Source organism: Capsicum annuum, chromosome 12 (assembly GCF_002878395.1).
Source record: "Capsicum annuum cultivar UCD-10X-F1 chromosome 12, UCD10Xv1.1, whole genome shotgun sequence".
Classification (NCBI taxonomy): domain Eukaryota; kingdom Viridiplantae; phylum Streptophyta; class Magnoliopsida; order Solanales; family Solanaceae; genus Capsicum; species Capsicum annuum.
In genome coordinates this window covers 65,695,638-65,708,584 of record NC_061122.1, presented here as the reverse complement: position 1 = coordinate 65,708,584, position 12,947 = coordinate 65,695,638, and the positions used below count along the sequence as shown (strand labels likewise).

General features: G+C 31.0%; 1 pseudogene; it reads right to left on the bottom strand.

Moving 5' to 3' along the window:
* The window catches only part of LOC107849245, a 223,357-nt pseudogene that overhangs the window by 23,729 nt on the left and 186,681 nt on the right, over positions 1 to 12,947 (bottom strand).

Below are 12,947 nucleotides of genomic sequence, written 5' to 3'. Positions count from 1 at the left end.
AAAGAAAATAAGTGCTTCCTGAGAGCAGAAAAATAGTTTTTCATAAGCTAAGAAAAGTAATTTTTCCTAAAAAAATAATTTTGAAAAGTACTTTTAAAAGATACAAAAACACTTTTCAAAAGTATGGCCAAACACTAACTACCGTTCAAAAATACTTTTTAAATTTATTTACCAAATACAAACTACTTTTGATTTCTCATCAAAAGTACTTTTTTGAAAATACTTCTGAAAAAATACTTTTTAAAATAAGCTGATTTTAGAAGTTTGACCAAACAGGCTATAATCAGTCCTAATATAAGTAAATGTCACAAAATTTATTTTTAGGGAAGGATCATATTTATCCCTCAACTTTAAAAAATTGCTAAACATATTCTTCGTCAAATTTTGAGGCTAAATCTACTCTCATTGTCATACTTTTGGTCAAATTTACTCCTCTACTTTAAAAAATTAGCTAAATATATTCTTCGTGATACTTTGAAGCCAAATTACCCTGATGTCATATTTTAGAGTCAAATTTACCCTTATTGTTAAGAAATTTTTCACATTACCTTTTCTTTTATAGAAAAGCCCAAATCGGCGTTAAATGCTTCATTTCTTAAACATAAAACACACTCTAGTCTAACATGTCCGATCCGACTCGAACCACAAAAAAGACAAATAAAATAACCCCCTTCAGTTTTGTTGATTATAATTTTTCGAACGAAATTAAGTCACTGGCTATTGATTAATTCATAGCTCATGAATAATGGATTTGCATCAGTGCAAACACAAATCAATATAACTCTTCCTCAGTTCATGGATTTGCATCAATACAGAGCTCATGGAAAATGGCATTTAGCAGTCTAATGTAACAAATTAGGCCCATTAGATATTTCTCTTAATGATTGAGTTAAAATGTCTCATTATGTGTCAATCGTGACATCTCTTCTTTCTTATGTCTTTATATACAATTTGGATCTACATAAATTTTTATCATGTCATTTACTTAGAAAACATGTGCACTGAATCTAAAATCTAGATGCACATGAATTGCATACAAACTTTTAATATTTGAACATAATTAGAATAGGAGCCGAGTTTGTAATAGATTTAGAGATTTTCTCTAGTTCCATGCTTATGAGTTATTTCAATTGATGTTGCTTTTTGTTCATTTGTAAACAACCTACAGCGCTACACGTTGAAAGAGAGGTATATTTGTTTATTGAAAAAAATTGACCAACAAAACTGAGGGAAAGTATATTTATTTGTTTTTGTGGGTCGGATCAGGCAGATTAGATAGAGCGTATTTTATTTTTTAAAAAATCGATCATTTGACGTTGATTTGAGCTTTTGTATTAAAGGAAAGATATATGTGAGATATTTTCTTAACAACGAGGTAAATTTGGTCCCAAAGTATGACATCGAGGTAAATTTAATTTCAAAATATGACTAAGGGTATATTTAACCAATTTTTCAAACTAGAGTAGTAAATTTGACTTCAAAGTATGACAACAATGATAAATTTAACCCCAAAATATGACGAAGGTATACTTAACTAATTTTTCAAACTAGAACGGTAAATTTGATCCTTTACCCTTATTTTTACCTAAACAAAGTTTTAATCTTAGTTATTAAATGCACATTTTCTTTTATGTTATAACCATTTAATCAATCCGAATAGAGTCAGACTGATTAAAATATGTAACAAAATCTTGTTATAATTAAAATGTTTATTTAAGAATTTTTACAAAAATAAAAATTCATTAATTTCATTCATTTATCGCTACGTCATCGCCCACCATTATCAGTTATCACGCTTTTGTCACTCACCATTATCAATTAATTACTATCACCAACAATCATCATCTTCGACCATGACTATCATTGTTGTCAATCACTACAATCTATCGTTACTTTCACTAATGTCCATTTACAGTTATCAACAACAACTACCACTGCAAGAACAACTATAATTAGCCAACATCATCCTGTATCGATTATCACCAACAATCACCACCATCAATTATTCGAGCCAACCATATATAGGATAAGACCTTAAAGTCTAAGCTTTAGTTGGGGGCCTCATTTTGTACAAATAAAAATAGTTACATGGTTTGTATAAAAAAAGATAATACTACATTATTTCATTGGAAAGAAAAGATAATTTTTAGATTTTATTTGATCAAGATAGGCTAAATTTAGCTTCCCAATGTATTTCTAATATATATAAGCATGAGTGAGCAGGCAACTGGCGGTTGTTATGCCTGCTTTTAGCTGGCGGCTTCCTCCGTAATTTTACTATATCACCTTTAATTAATTATTACTCCCTTTGTATAAAAACGAATGACATACTTTGACTTGACATAAAACTTAAGAAAATAAAGAAGATTTTTGAATCTTGCGGCCTTAAACTAAAGTTGTGTCAAATGTACCAAAATAATTTTTAATCTTGTGGTCCTAAACATGCCATGTGGAAAGTTGAAATTAAAGTATTGTCGAAAAAGGAAAAGAGATTATTCTTTTTGAAACGGACTAAAAAGGAAAGTAAGTCATTCTTTTTGAAACGGAAGGAGTATATGTTATTTATGTATTAGAAAATTAATAATATTTAATAAAAAATAAAATAGACATTTATGACATATCTGCTTCAGTTGCTTCAACCGTAATTTTATTAAATCACCCCTAATTTATTATTACAAGTCATCTAAGAATTAAAAAAATTAATAATATTTAATAAAAAAGGTAAAATAGACAAAAATAATAAATTAACTATTGATATTTTAAATTAATTTGACATCTTATATGAGACCCACTTAGATTTTTTTCATACGTATTTTTTATAGTAATTTTGTTATATCCTTCTAATTAGTTATTATAAGTCATTTAAGACATGTCTGCTTCGCTACTTCAATCGTAATATTTGGTTGACTCTCGAAATTATATCAATGTCGCTTAAATTGAAATGGAAGAAAAGTATTATAAATCATAATAATTAAAAATTTAAATTATAATTAACTATCAATGCCAAAAAAGTTTGCACAAGGAGAGTATCACAAATTATAATAGCTAACAACTTAAAATATTAAATTATGATGCAAAAAAAGTATTATAAATTACAATAGCTAACAACTTAAAAAATCTAAAAGTATATTAAAAATATAATTGATTATTTAAATTTTAATTTAATTATTTTATTTATAGTTTTAACTTGTTATATATTTAAAAATTGTGTAAAAAATATTATAAATTAGAGTAATTAATAATTTAAATTATTTGAAGACACATAAAAAATTTTTGGTTGACCCAAAATTTTATCAGTGCAATATAAATTGAGATATATTATTTAAAATTTTTGTGGAAAGTAATATAAATCACAATAATGTAACATTAATTGGGATACATTATTTGAAAATTTCTTGAAAAATAATATAAATCACAATAATTGTCAATTTAAAATATTTGAAAGATGTATAAAAAGTTTTCTTAACTTTTTCAAATTCTATCGATGTCATATAAATTGGGATAGAGGGATATTACTTGAAAATTACGAAGAAAGTCGTATAAATTCTAATATAATTAACAACTTAAAAAATTTAAAACTATATAACAAATTTGATTGTCTTTCTCAAATATTTCATCAGTGTCACATAAATTGAGATAAAAAAATAGCATATAGTATTTAAAAATTATGTAAAAATATTATAAATCAATAACTAATAACGTAAAAATATTTAAAAAAAATTATTTACTTTTCAATTTATCTATACCACATAAATTGAAATAAAAAAGTAACATATTTTGAGTCTGTGACGCGGGCTTCATATCTAGTCTAGTACATATACAATTTGTGAAGAAATGTGACAAAGTAATTATTATTTTTTATTTTACTTTTTTTTTCAGTAAAAACTTGTGGAATACTTTTCACTTCATTTTTTTATTTTTACAATATTCATCCTTCTTTTTGTATTATCAAAATACACACATCTTTATTCACTTTCTTTGTTCCTCATATATATATATTTTTTTCTTGCAAATATCATTCCGGAAACAAACAAGAACAAAATTGTGGTGGAGAAAAATTATTGATCAACTTATTTTGGGATATTAAACTTATGAGGAAGTGTCTGAAGCAACCAATATTTATTTTCTAATCAAGTCATTGAATCATATGTTCTACTATTTCAATTCATTTCATCTAAAATTGTTTTTATTGATATTATTGTTAAGTAGAATATATTATTCATTTACTGTTTTATTAAAATTTAAATATGTCAAGTAGAAAATATGAATCAAGTAATTTAGTTCGGTTATGTCAAGCTAGATAATTTTATTTAAGATTAACAATGTCTCAAAAAAGTTTGAATGAATTAGGTACATTATCAATTGAAAAAAATTCATTAGACGAAATCAAGTATTAAACGATTATTCATAACTTTGCATTACAAAAAGCTAAAAAAAAATAAATTTCAATTTTTTTTAAGGCTCTCATTGAAGTTCGATTTTAGACCATCAAAAGTATTAAGCTGCCCTTGTCATTACTATATATCGCCAACCCCTATCATCCACCACCATCATTAGCTATCACTATCATCTACCACAATTATATTATTATCTATCGTCACCATAAACCTTAATTGTCACATGCTATCAACACTAGCTACTACTCACAATACCACCATTAGCATCACTATCACCAATTGCCATATAATTTTTTTAAAAATATTTGATTGTATATTTTCTAAAATTAATTTAGTATTTATTATATTTATATTTATTAATCCTAAGATAACTTCTTCTTTTTATCTTTACACATTCAGATAGTGAAAAAATAATTTTTTTTAATTACTCATTCCGTCCTAATTTATGTGTTATCCTTTTTTTTTTTTTTTTTAAATTCTTTTCCAAAATGAATGTAGCCTAATTATAGTAATTTCTATAATTAAAATTATCTTTTTATCATGATTTAAAATTACAAAAATATCCAAAGATTATTGTAGACAGCTAGTTTCAAAAGTTTTTTTTTCCTTAAATACCGTGAAGGTCAAAGAGTGCCACATACTACTATAATATTTAAATATGTATTAAAATACATACTACTATAATATCTACATATGTATTAAAATCCAGACTCTTAATCTTAATAAAACCAATCAATGTCTTTTAGATTTCTTTTAAACAAAAACAACATCCTTGAATATATAATCGCATAACTAAATAACGAAAGCAACGTACCGTGAGGGCGACAAGTGCAACGATGAGCCCAATTTTGGCAGCTTCAGCAGTATGGGGACTGTTAAACTGCAATTCGTGGACTGAACTTTGGGTTCAATTCTCCAGTAATGTGCTTCACTATCTTAACTCCATGTTTATCAGCTCTTGTCAAGAACACAACTAGTGTTGACTGTATTACAGACAGCAGTGGAGCCGTAGCAGCTAACCAGAATAGTTTCTTGTACTTTCTTGCCTGCAAGAAAAAGTCAATATGGTATGTTGGTGAAAAATCAGAAGTTTCTTTAAAGTAGTCCAAAATACATGGTAGTCAATATTCCCTGAGCGAAGTCAAAATTCACTATTTATGGTTGTAAATTTGTCATCAAACCTATAGGAGTACTCCTTATATTATTTGGGTTCGTAATTAAATATTTATATATATTTAATAATTTATTTTAATATAAATACAAGATTTCAATAAAATTTACCGGTTTATTCCAGCTGCCTCAAGCTAATTCATTTTGTGCCATCACAACTTTTGATATTATTTCTTCTTTTAGCATTCATTGTGGAGCTTCTTTTTCTACAACTTTTAAGACGCGCCAATACTTTCACAAACTTTTCATTAATCCACTAAAGTTGACCTTTTACATTCAGTCTTGGATGGAAGAGAGTAATAGGTATGATCATAGGGCAGATTCAGAATCCCTTTAAATTTATGAGTTAATCTTTGTTGAGAATAGAATTAACTAGTATTAAAAGCTTTTAGATGAGATGGGCTAAGAGACAAAGGTTCTGAGATTCAATCTCGTCGCTAAACCGTTATCAAAAAGAATATTCACATGCTTGGCCATGAAAAAGAATTAGGTCACACGTGAGGAGGTGTATTGGGAATATAGCTAAATAATAAAAGTATGTCGTCCTCTCATATAGTTTAAACTTTTAGGTGAGATAATCACACGCTTCAATAATCTCTTCGATAAAACGTCATAGAATTCATGATCGGCCGCTTTTTTTCATTGAACCTATTAAAATTTTAAAACTATTGCATTTAGACCTACTATATGTTGTGAATTCTTTACACATGAATTTATATTCCGCTTCAAAAATAGGGAGTGAAAGTGTGAAACTAAAGTTATAAAGGATATTTTTGATTAAAAAAAGTTATGAAGGATATAGTTTCTTGCCAGATAGTACTTGGTAGAAAGGATGAAGATCGGAAATGAACCCCCAATTATAAAGCTATAAGGATTCAACTGCCAAAAGCAAACGTTGTAATTAGCTGACTTAGCTAATGCAGATTTTAATTGAGAAGACAAAAAAAATTAACACATTGATTTACAGTATGCATTGATTGGCTTATAGAAGTTAAGACAGAGATGATATGTGTCTTTTTTGTAAAGTTTGCAATCCCAAGTAGTGATTTAAGCTGTTGTAATCCAATCACACAAGCAGCACCAGCCATGAAACCAACAATAGCAGCATGTGATAGAAAATCAACCAGAAACCCCAACCTGTAATTAATTAATATCTACACAATTAGCACAAGTGGCGGTACGAGAATTTTTTCTAAGGGAGTTCAAAATATTCTAAGGGAGTTCAAAATATAAAGAGGTAAACTTACGAAGAAACCAACGGGGTCCAACCTCGACTGCATAAAAAATAATTCTGACTATATATATATATATATATATATAAAGTAATACTTTGAGGAAACTCCTTATGGTACCTTGGTTCCGTCCTTGATTCACAACAAACATTCATTGACTGATCTTAGTAAATTTTAAGAAGAAACAGTGCAAATATTGAACTTACCTAAGTAGTCCAAAGGCAGCTTGAAAAATACCCGCAAAGAAGGTCACAGTAAGCACGAGCTTCCGATATGCAATTGGATTAGCAGTAGGATCTTCAAGTTTCGGAATCATTGAGGACAATAGTAGTGAAACAACAGCAACTGGTCCAATTACTATCTCTCTTGAACTCCCCATCTTCGCACAAATAAGCGGCGGAATAACACTTGTGTCTGTTGAGGAATTGATGTACTAAATTGTTAGTTCGTTTTAGTCTAATTCGTAAAATGGAAATTTAAACCATAACTTGTAGTACAAGGATTTCATTTACATAGGCCATATTGAGGATCCAGTTTCGCGAGAGTGGCGTAGCCAATGCTCTGCGTACTAATAACAAGAGAATAGATATCAACGAACAATGAAAAGATCAATGTTGAAACAGGACAAATTTAATTAAATCATGTTCCTTGAGGGATGCAAAATCAATGTTTTTGAGTGCAAGGATGAAAAGATACCGTTCTTCAAAATCCCATATACCTGGATGTAGAAACCTTGGATAAATTTCTTGAAATTGAACTTAAACTTGAAAAACCCTAGTTGGCTTTGGGGCAAAAGAAATTGCCTTTTTTTGCTCTGTGATAAATGATTTTTGAGTTATAATAGGTTAGGGTAATATTTATGCTTGATAACTATTGTTTTGTAGGGTGAAATGAGTGGGAAAAAAACAAAACACCCCTTAGAAACTGCCTGAAAGTCGCCTGGAAGCAGTCTTGATAACTTAGATCACGACCGTAAGGTCTAGCCATGAGTCGTAACTTGAATCGCAGTTAGAAGCCCGTTTTCATCCCTTTCTTCTAGATTTCAACTCCTTCCTAACCACCCATAATGATACATTACGAGTCATAGTCTGGGAAGCTTTGACAACGCTTCAGTATTTTGACCACAACTTTTTACCCTGCTATCGGATTAAAGCAAAATTGGTATTGTTCGAAAGATAATTCAATTATATATTTGTTGGTAGTTCTTGAGATAAAAAATTCTTCGTAGACCAAAAGTTATAATCATTTGAAGCTGACTTTAGTTATATCTTCACAAGAATTTAATTGTTAAGGGATGTTTTGATTTGTCCATAAGTTAGGAGCTATTTAAGGACTTAATATATGTCTAAATCACTTATAAAACTATCAAAAAATGAGGCTTGATTCTTGGTTCCTTTACTGGTTAGGCTACGGGTCCACACAATAACTCCTTATGTCTGACTATAAGTTATGTGCTAGACTCTTAACCACTGGAATGGATTCTTGGATGGGTACTATTGTGACTACGAGTCCCTCCTAACAAATTATAATGTCTGATTATGAATCATGGTGCGGAGTCATGATCACTGGGCTAGGACTGAAGGTTCTTTTTATTGTGACTACGATAGCTTATAATGACTCGTAAGGTCTAATTACAGGGAGTCACGTGAGCGTAGCCACTGACAGCTGATTGACACTTAAAGAGAGAGTTGCATAACTTCTTGCCATGATATTTGTGTGAGGCGAGACTTGCGGCATTGAAAAGCTAACTTCATGGGATATTTTTTGAGAGGTTTAGAACATGAAAACTCGAGGTATTACAATATCTCCCTCTTGGGATCATTTGTCCTTGAATGATACTGAATTGGTTGAAGTACTAGGGAAAGGCTGAGATGATGCACTAAACACTTACGAGCTAAATCACGACTTAATATCTAAATCAGAAACTAATGTATGATGCGTGGACTCAGCTGAATTCATGAATGCATGCTGTGACAACTTGAATATCTGGGAACCCACTATATTGTCTAGCCTAATTCTTAAGTTGGGTAACTATTAGGATGTCGATTCCTAAACCTAGGAATCTAATAGAATATGCATATTCATGAAACTTTGAATAGAATGGCTAGATGAAAAAAGATGGAATATCATAGAACCTTATCTATCTGCTTGATAAACTGAGTTGCTGGCTATACAAACTTACTCATGCTGAAAGCTTATAACTCAATCGAAGTATCCCTTAACGCTCTTGTAAGAAGTTCTAATAACATTAAGGGGAAAAGAATTTTTGGCATGATCTGAGTAAGATATCTGAATGAGGTATCGCAACATTGATATAACTCTAAAACATGGAATATAGGCCCATAAAACATAAACTAGGATAAAATTACTATGCCTTAGGCAATGCAACTTCTAACTTTGAAGCTTAGCCATACTTCTCAAATACTCCCTCAACTATGCTTTTCGCTTTTAATACTACACTTTATTTGACACCACTTGTAATTTTCACATGGGTGTTGATAACTCCTTCTACCAAAGTCTAAGCTTAAATAAATTTTCTCGCTATGTTCAAGCCTAACTCAAAATCACAAGATACTACACATAACACCATAACACTAGTACAACATTAGTACAACCACGGATTCAATATCCTATGTGTTTTCCCAGCTCTCATCTCAAGAATAATACCCCTTACTACTTTAACAATTAACTTCAACCTCTTACTAGGAACTCACGAATGTATAATACATTCATCCACTTCTATACCAACATGATATTCAAGCCTATCATTATAACCCCCATATGAAATTATAGGCAACAAAACCCACTTAGAAATTTTCCCATATTCTCTAATACCTTTATCAATAGCAACTTCCATGCACCATCCCCAAAAAGACACAGATAGAATTCTCAACTAACCATGACATATATCAAAAGCTTTACCTCAATATTTCTTTACATTTATAACCTTAGATAAAATAATTATTCTACAATATTTTCCTAATAAGAAATATTTACTCTCTCCCATCTAAACCATTATTCATCAATTTTCATCTCCACTATTTTAACATAAGGGGAGGTTACTAAAAGGTTAGGACATGAGATCCTAAAGTATGAAAGAATACTATGCATAATTCTGACACTAAACTGAGGCCTCAGGAATAGAGTATCAAAGGCATGGATTCATTAGAGAGAACTAAACTAAGGACATATATGCCAAAATACAAATTTTTACTGGTCATTAAGGGTATACCATGAGCTATGGGAATTGAGTATACTGTAAAACATGAGTACATGAGTTATAAGCTGCATGACTTGAGGTGGAGTTCATAAATCAATGGAATAGAAGTCGTACTTATGAGTGAACTGCGACTCCTAATACTAGGAATTAGGAGTGTACATGGTTCTATATGATGTGCATGAATATGAGCTATGATTATAGATCTGACTTGTAAGGCATGAGCAGATGTCGTAATGACTGGAGTACAAAAATTTTGCACTGAGATAAGGATGGTTCGGGTATCTTCCTTCCCTAGTGTTGTTTTAGAACTCACTAGCATCACCACTAGAATCTGAAAACTTGACTTGATTCCTTGTTCTAAAATCTCCCCTTTAGATACAAGCCATCGTTCTAAGTCTGTGGACCTTTGCACTAAACTCTGAACAAAGTTGTAACCACTCTACTCTAGAGTTTGAGATATAACAATACACATAAATAATAAACTCATCTTAAAAGACTACATCTTAATGTGTAAAACCCACTATTAGTACCTCCTTCTGAGATAGAACTTCTTAACTTTCTATAGCCAGAAAATCAATCATATAATAACTAAAACACTTACTAACTTAGAATCTTTGGGAGTATTACCATACCCTGAGTTCACACCACCTAGAATTTCAACCTCTTCTTTCTATTAGCTCAATTATCCAAAACTCAAACTTAGATTCTAGCAATTAACATGGTTGTCCACAAAACTTCTCATATTCTTATACCCACTTATTACTATTAGATGGGAATCATGAAACACTAATCCACATAAAAATTTTATGAATATACTTAACCTTAACAAACTCCTCTATCATTGCGGTCATTGCCTAATATCATTCTTGAGTAAATGATTAACATACTCTAAGTCTCTCTTAACTGAAAAATATCTCTCAAAGTGCTATTAAACAACTACACAACACCTTTCTAGCTCCATGGATACATAATCTACTAAATTTAGATAAACACTATCCCTACTTTTCTGCTACTAAACTTCTGGGTTCATGCTTCTAACTCTAGATCATATGCTATCATAGGATTCTAAGAAGGGATCTGAGAGCATATTTGATTTTGCCTCAGTGCACGATTTTCATAAATAACAATGAACTCTTTCAAACTTTGGAACTTAAAGGCACTAATGGGATCCTTTTGAGCCCGTATACAATCCCATACTATCTTTGGGGACTGTCTGAGAAAATTCTATTGTAGGAATTTAAGCTTGACTATTTCTATTCTCTCGAGAATAAGGTGGAGTTGGCATGAATGGAGAAATGCAACAGTCTGTATAAGTTTCTTAGAGAACGTATCTACAATATGATCTTAGATATGAAAGAAGGAAAATATTTCTTAAATGCCTTGTAGCCTCTCAAAGAAAAGTACAGACATCTCCGTACCTTTCTGCAATACTCTACTAGACTCGACTTTATAGAAACCCTAGGACACTTGAACCTTGTGCTCTAATACCAAGTATTTCATGAACTGGGACTACCCCCTAGTCGTAGCACGATGCTTTAAACCATAAGTAATCGCACACTAACCTATGTATTGGCATGATACTTGAGCATCTGAATCAAAATATGTAAACACATATAAATGAGAGGAAGCATAATTATGTAATGATCTATTTGAAAACATTACTATTCTAAGTCTACAATATTGAAATTTGTAGAAGAAGCCTAAATTACATACAATACTCTGACTGACTATCTATGAAGCCTCTACTATACTGACTATGGGTAGATGGAATATTTCTCTAACTATATCTAATCAATACATATGAGTAAGGAACGAACAATACAAGAACTACAACTGACTGGAGTCCCCAAAATAAGAGAATTCATTACCTGTTGGCTGAATGCTGTGAACTGTTTGACCCTGATATGTGGACTACTTCTGGTACTTATTATTGAAGGAATATAGCCACAAATACATATATATGGTCAGTACTTTGAAATGTACTGAGTACGTGAGACATGCACTAAATCATTGAAATACTTAGTGTATGCTTTAAAATTGGGGACATAAGCTATTTGCTAAAATATGCATTTAAATCATGGTTGTACGTGAAAGTTGTAAGACATAGTGAAATTACTAAATCATATGCTGAAAATATGTCTGTAAACTAGGGAACGGTAGAGAAATGAGTACCATATGTAGATCTCAAGTTAAAACCAAACAGGTTGCAAAACTGTACTGAGGATAGTGTAGAATATTGAGCTTGAATGCATGAAAATGTAAAATGAATGCAATACCAAGTGTAACATGTAGTGAAATGATCTGAATAACTAAATAGCTGATATACTAAACACGTGGTCAAGCGAAATTGAGCTAATATAATTTGAATACTGAACTAAAACTGTGGGAGCTATCATATAACCGAAATACCTTAATCTAAGCTAATTGGGGTCCAACCTGTAACCCCACTCTGAAGGGTGTCAGTACCTTACCACAGGTACCAATATTGGCTTTGTGGATTCACTAATCTGGTGCCCCGAAGGACTAAGGTGTCAGTCTTCTGCTGATGGGTGACCCCTAAGAGAGTGTCAGTCCTCTACTGTTGGGTGACATCTCATAACCTACGCTGGCTACATAGTTCTGGAACTTAGGGACTGCTATTAAAGGTCTCAGTCTTCTACTAGCGGGTGAGCCTTCATCCCTAGGTTCACTCAATGCTAAATCCTACTCCCAACTGAATTGATACTGGTACTGATTTAAGTTAACTGGACTGGTAAATGATAATTTCTTAATATGAATATAATAATCTAAATATGATAATACAATCATGATCTGACTGACTTAAATTTTGAAAATCTGAGACATGAGTAAACATATAGGTATCAGGTGTTCATAACCCTCCAGCACTGAGAAATACTTTTAATATGATTGCATGATCATAATACTATA